Source organism: Papaver somniferum, chromosome 10 (assembly GCF_003573695.1).
Source record: "Papaver somniferum cultivar HN1 chromosome 10, ASM357369v1, whole genome shotgun sequence".
Lineage (NCBI taxonomy): Eukaryota > Viridiplantae > Streptophyta > Magnoliopsida > Ranunculales > Papaveraceae > Papaver > Papaver somniferum.
Genome location: NC_039367.1, coordinates 124,710,200 through 124,716,547, shown reverse-complemented (window position 1 = coordinate 124,716,547; position 6,348 = coordinate 124,710,200). Strand labels below are relative to the sequence as shown.

General features: G+C 35.9%; 1 long non-coding RNA gene across 10 annotated transcripts; it reads right to left on the bottom strand.

Annotated features, from left to right (window-relative positions):
* Positions 1–240: 240 nt before the first annotated feature.
* LOC113317941 lies at positions 241–3,186 on the bottom strand. 10 transcript variants are annotated; one of them, XR_003344141.1, is made up of 8 exons: positions 2,852–3,186; positions 2,575–2,759; positions 2,228–2,485; positions 2,003–2,066; positions 1,413–1,887; positions 960–1,226; positions 793–853; positions 241–715 (listed from the first exon to the last, which is right to left on the bottom strand). It is a non-coding gene; the product is annotated as an uncharacterized LOC113317941 (long non-coding RNA). The 10 variants fall into 10 exon arrangements; XR_003344137.1 differs by having other exon boundaries at positions 2,003–2,485; positions 2,575–2,631; positions 2,703–2,759; XR_003344135.1 differs by having other exon boundaries at positions 1,413–1,884; positions 2,003–2,485.
* Between the last annotated feature and the right edge of the window lie 3,162 nt (positions 3,187–6,348).

Sequence of the window (6,348 nt, the reverse complement as noted above, 5' to 3'; positions counted from 1 at the left end):
GTTTAAACTGAAATGACATATCAGTTCACTGTGCGTTACCTTGCATCTTTCCCCAGTTTGTACGTTATCATATAAAACAGAAAGGCACAAACATGTAAATTATTTTTAGTTTTACTCTTTGCATCTGCTTTTTTAGGTCATTTTCTCTTTGTGCCGAATGGTACGTGCGTACCATTGAAGAGTCAATTCGTACATTTTACCGTATATTTTACGCTTCCAAAGAGAAAAAAACTCTGTGGGTTTAAAGCAAACGAAGATTCAAACTATTAAAAGAGAATGTCATGAAAGAAAATCAAGCTACTGAAAAAAATGAGCCTTCCCCATTGTGTACATGCCAAGCTACTGAAAAAACATACAATTGCTCCGGATCCAAATTCCTGACTGAGAGGGAATTAGTAAACACTCCCGATCAGAATGCTGAGAAATGTCGAAAACGATTTTTTGGCAGTTGGATTCCCCTATCGGGAGCAATGGAGGAGAGTGTATCATCACTCATTATAGGCTATTGAAAACTACAACCAAAAAAATAATAATCTTCCCACTTGTGCACAGGCCAAGGTATTGCTGCAGCTCCACATGTCTAATCCTTCTCTATCAACTTATTTCAAGAATTTGATCTTGGTTACAAGTTGATTCACTCCCTTGTACACATTAGCAAAGCCAACACCGTCCCTCTTGAGTTTATCTGCAGACCTGTCATACAAATAACAATGTCCTATAAAAAAAAGTGCAGAAATAAGTCAGTAGATGACCATTTCCAGTTGGGAAAATTAGAATAAGGGTCTAAATTACCTCATAACCGCCAAAAAAAATTCTTAATTGACCCAGCTTCAGGTGTTTGCATCAATGAATCCTCGAAAAGCCCCGAAAACCCAAAAGAACAATACTATTAGTAAACCAAATTTTCATCAAGGGAAGGAGATCGTAATAAGCTCTAAATATATCAAGAGTTAACTCACCAACTGGAATTAACAAGGCTACTTGTCAGGTTACTGCTTTGATTCATAAGGTGATCACGCTTTGTGAAAAAATATACCTCTCCCACAAGTCCTGTTCAAGAACTTGGAATAAATTCATTTCAATTAAATCATCATTGAATGTTAGTATGAAATTATTCCAGATCTTGAACTGCCTTGCAGGAACAACAAAACATATCTCGTTCTGCAATTCAGCTGGTACTACGACAAGAGCACATCTCCAGCTTAAAGTCTTCCCATCAATGATTCCTTCGATACAAAAAGAGAATGATATCAATCACAAGAGTTTACTCACCAACGGAATCAGAGAGAAAAATGTACTGGTGGTTAGGTTAGCTGCATCCATTAGCTTCATTTACAGGCAAACTCTATGGTGATAAGTTGTATCTTTTGGCAGGAATCATAAAAGAGATTAGAATAGGTAAGAAAACAAACCTGAGATTAAAATGAATTCTAAACTTTATTCGCAGTAGGAATTTTCCAGCCCTTTGACCTTGCATCGGTGAATCCTCACAAAACACAAAAAGAATAGTAGTTAGTAACTGTATCAACCAAGAAAAAAGATACAAATGATAACAAGTGAAACTAATTATTATAAGAGTTCAATCACCAACCTATATAGAGAGGAGAACGTATTGGTTGTCAGGTTAGTTGCACCAATCTCCTTCATTTACAACAAACCTAACGACCAATACATCTCCACTTCGGAACTCTATGGTGGTAAGTTGTAGCCTTTTGGGAGGAATCATGTAAACACATATTTCAAGATTTACTAGGTAACTAAATTACCAGAGATTAAAAAGGAAACCCGCCAGGCTACCCAAGGGCTGGGTATAACTCATTACAAAATCTGTAAGAGGAACATGTCTCATATCCTGTGTTGCTTCCTTCAGTACCTCCATGGCTACTACTAAACAAACAACAAACAAAAATCGAGCATCTATGATCAGAACAAACGACAACTTCACTGAAACACAACATAGCTAACAGTTGAACAATAGCAAATTGAACTTTACAATGTTTACCTCCGGGAAATCTCGGCTAATTACACTCACACACTATAATCTGTCAAAAAGCGACTGCCGTCATCTGCATTAAACCAAAAGTACTCCAAATCTCTCATACTTCAAAAAATAAATTCATCATAATTGACAAAACTGAAAATCAACTTAAAACAAAATATGTTCAGGCAGAATAATCTGTATTAACAAAGATCAAGAAAATAATCATTACGACAAACAAAATGATACCACTAAACAAGATATGAAAGCTGCTTCTCAAAATAACCTAATACTCATACAGAATAATCAGTATTAACAGATTTGTTGTTGTTAGACCTAGACTCCACAGGATCGCAATACCTACACCAGAAGTTGAAAATAAACCACAAAATCAATACCCCTTGTCTGAAATCAATTCAGGGAAATAAAATTAAAATTTTGCAATCTTGCCCTCCAGTATTAAAAGATCTGTTGTTGTTAGACCTAAACTCTACAGGATCGCAATACCTACACCAGAAATTGAAAAAAACCACAAAATCAATAGCCCTCGTCTGAAATCAATTAAGGGAACCAAATTTAAAAGATAGCAATCTTACCCTCCAGAATTAACAGATCTGTTGTTGTTAGACCTAAACTCTACAGGATAGCAATACCTACACCATAAATTGAAAAAACACCACAAAATCAATAGCCCTCAAAACAGTTTAAAAGATGGCAATCTTACCCTCCAATATTAACAGATCTGTTGTTGTTAGACCTAAACTCCATTGGATAGCAATACCTACACCAGAAATTGAAAATAAACCACAAAATCAATAGCCCTCGTCTGAAATCAATTAATGGAAAAAAATAAATAAGAGATAGCAATCTGACCTTCCAGTATCTGATGTTCTTAGACCTGGTTCTCCAGAGAGAAAAATCAAAAGTTTGTTAGCGTTTTCTGATGGGTTTGAGAGTTTAGGATTTTCTGAAGGGTTTGAGAGTTAAGGGATTTCTAAAGATGGTTTATTTCAATAGTTAAGGGTTTTCTGAAGATGGGTTATTTCATAGATTGATAGTTGAGAGCTTCGGAGTTGCAGACATGGTGGGAGAGTTTGGTGAGAGGGTTTTTTTTTCTTTTTTTGGTGAGGGAGTTTGGTGAGATGTGTTTGTGAAAAAAAATTGTGTAGTTCGGTGAGAATCGTGATATGTAAAATTTGGGCGGGTTTTGGAAATTGGCTGAAAATTTTGGTTGGGGGGGGGGGAAAAACTGGTGAGATGACACGTTGGGGTGGTCCAACAAAAAAGTATCCAAAATGTTAGGTGTACCGAAAAGTTACACCGTGATCTGCACCGCAAGTTTATTGTGAGAGAAAAAAAGTGATGGCCCCATTTTTGGCCCCATCCCTTGCAAATCTCCTCCAGGGCTGCCCTAACAACCCTTGGATTTTTTTGTTGTGCAAACCGTGGTACACATCTTCGGTATGTTCGCCGGGCAGACACGTGGGTATCTTCTAGAAGGTTGTGACCAAATTTAGACGGGTTGTTAGGGAGGGGAAAACCCAATCCGCATGCTGATGAGACAACCGTTGGATTTAAATCTAGAAAGTCTGATTGCTTTAAACAGAAGCATACAGATTGAAAATAAAACACAACTTTTAGCAAAACCAAATAGCCTTCCCATCGTTAGATTTAGTAGTGGTCTGCATGACGTACAGCCATAACTTTGGTACGTTGGATTAGAGAAAATTACAAAAGAACCAATTGGTGGTAACACTCTAAAGACATAATGTGGCTATGAGCTCGAAACCTGGTGATGAGTGGACTATTGTAAATTTGAGACTTTGCAAGAATAATGAATCGATCGATCCATAGGCTTCCATCTAGTTACTTGTAGTCCCTTTTTATCAATAAAAAATTTCAGTTATATTTATGAGGAAGGATCCCTTCACACTTTTATTATCACACTAGCTATAGCCCAAAAGAGGGGATCCCTCCTCTTTATTTATAGAAGAAAAATGAGAAATTAGTGAGGTGGGAAGAAGAAAAAATCGTCTTTTAAACAAATTCTTTTTAAAAGTTCTATTTTGTTATGGGCTAAAAAGTTCTAACTTTGGTACGTTGGATTAGAGAAAATTACAAAAGAATCAAGTGGTGGTAACACTCTAGAGACATAATGTGGTTGTGAGCTCGAAACCTGGCGGTGAGTGGACTACTCTAAGTTTGAGACTTCGCAAGAACAATGAATCCATCGATCTATAGGTAACATTCAATTAGAGTATTCTCTGAAACCTTAAACATATCAGTTTTTTGCGACTTTGAGGAATAATGTGGCTCCGAGCTCGAAACCGGGCGGTGAGTGAGTGGACTACTCTAAGTTTGAGACTTCACAAGAATAATGAATCCATCGATCCATAGGTATGATTCAATTAGATTATTCTCTGAAACCTTAAACATATCAGTTTTTTGCGACTTTGAGACATAATGTGGCTTTGAGCTCGAATCCTGGCGGTGAGTGGACTACTCTAAGTTTGAGACTTCGCAAGAACAATGAATCCATCGATCCATAGGTAAGATACTAAGATTCAATTAGAGTATTCTCTGAAACCTTAAACATATCAATTTTTAGAAACTTCGAGACATAATGTGGCTTTGAGCTCGAAACCTGGCGGTGAGTGGACTCCTCTAAGTTTTAGACTTCGCAAGAACAATGAATCCATCGATCCATAGGTAAGATTCAATTAGAGTATTCTCTGAAACCTTAAACATATCAGTTTTTGGCGACTTTGAGACGTAATGTTTCTTTGAGCTGGAAACCTGGCGGTGAGGGGACTACTCTAAGTTCGAGACTTCGCAAGACATAATGTGGCTTCCATGCATGTTTAGGTTCACACTGCTTCGTGTTGAACTCTGTCATACATCCCGATCTACCAGATATGGGAAAAAGCATACATTTAGTACATTAATAAAATTAGAGTCATCTGGAATATATTATGAGTAATCATACTATATGCGACGAAGCAATGAAGTCCATCATTATGAAAAATGATTTATTATGTAGATAGTCACTTCGTTTAACGAAGTTCATTAGTTACGTATTCGTTGTATAACTATATCATATTTTCCAGTTAACATATTTGATGTAGAGAAAACAAATAATTACTTTCCCTACAATTATGGTTTGTATTGTGATTTTTTTTTAATCACTCATTCTTTTTTGTTTTACACATTAATCTCTTTTCTTTCCGGCAATTCCCTAGAGTGTTTTCCTTGCCTCTCCAGGTGTAATTGTACACAACTAGTCTTTGACTTTGTTCTGAAATTTCTTAAACCTCTATCCACTCTATTATACTAGTAAAAACACATGTGCGATGCACATGCTTGAATTTTATTGATTCAACAATACTAAATTTAATCGTAATGAACTTTTTTTGCGTAAAACAAAAATTTACTATTCTTATTTGTACTCATTACGTAGATAATTGAAAGAGCTTTTTAAATATATAAATTTTATAAAAATTCGGTGTATATTTTGAAAGATATTAAGTTTTTAAAAAATTTGATTTATTTTTAAACCAATGATATTTCTGTAAATATGTAAAAAATGAGGACAACTAAGTAATTTAGGGAGTCTCCTACCAAAAATGCCTCTTTTCTTTATATCTACTAGTAAGGACACATGTGTGATGCACATGCTTGGATTTTACTCATACAACAATACTGAATTTGAAAGCAATGAAATTTAACTAGTACTTCATGTGGATGAGTTAGTTCTCCAAACCCTGCACTGGCTATCCCCGCCACATCTGCAGCCATTTGTCGGATTGCTGGAGCAAGCATGAACATGTTAGGGAAGAGTACCTTGTCAACAGAAGGTGGAAGAGAATCATTCAAATGAATTTGCACTTTGACGTCGTCTGATACTGGAGCTGCAAAAAATCCTTGCAAAAAATATAATTTATAATTTTGGAGATCATCATGTAGCTAGGCTTCCATCTAGTTACTTGTAGTCCCTTTTTATCAATAAAAAATTTCAGTTATATTTATTTATGAGGAAGGATCCCACCACACTTTTATTATCACACTAGCTATAGCCCAAAAGAGGGGATCCCTCTTCTTTATTTATAGAAGAAAAATGAGAAATTAGTGAGGTGGGAAGAAGAAAAAATCGTCTTTTAAACATATTCTTTTTAAAAGTTCTATTTTGTTATGGGCTAAAAAGTTCTAACTTTGGTACGTTGGATTAGAGAAAATTACAAAAGAATCAAGTGGTGGTAACACTCTAGAGACATAATGTGGTTGTGAGCTCGAAACCTGGCGGTGAGTGGACTACTCTAAGTTTGAGACTTCGTAAGAACAATGAATCCATCGATCTATAGGTAACATTCAAT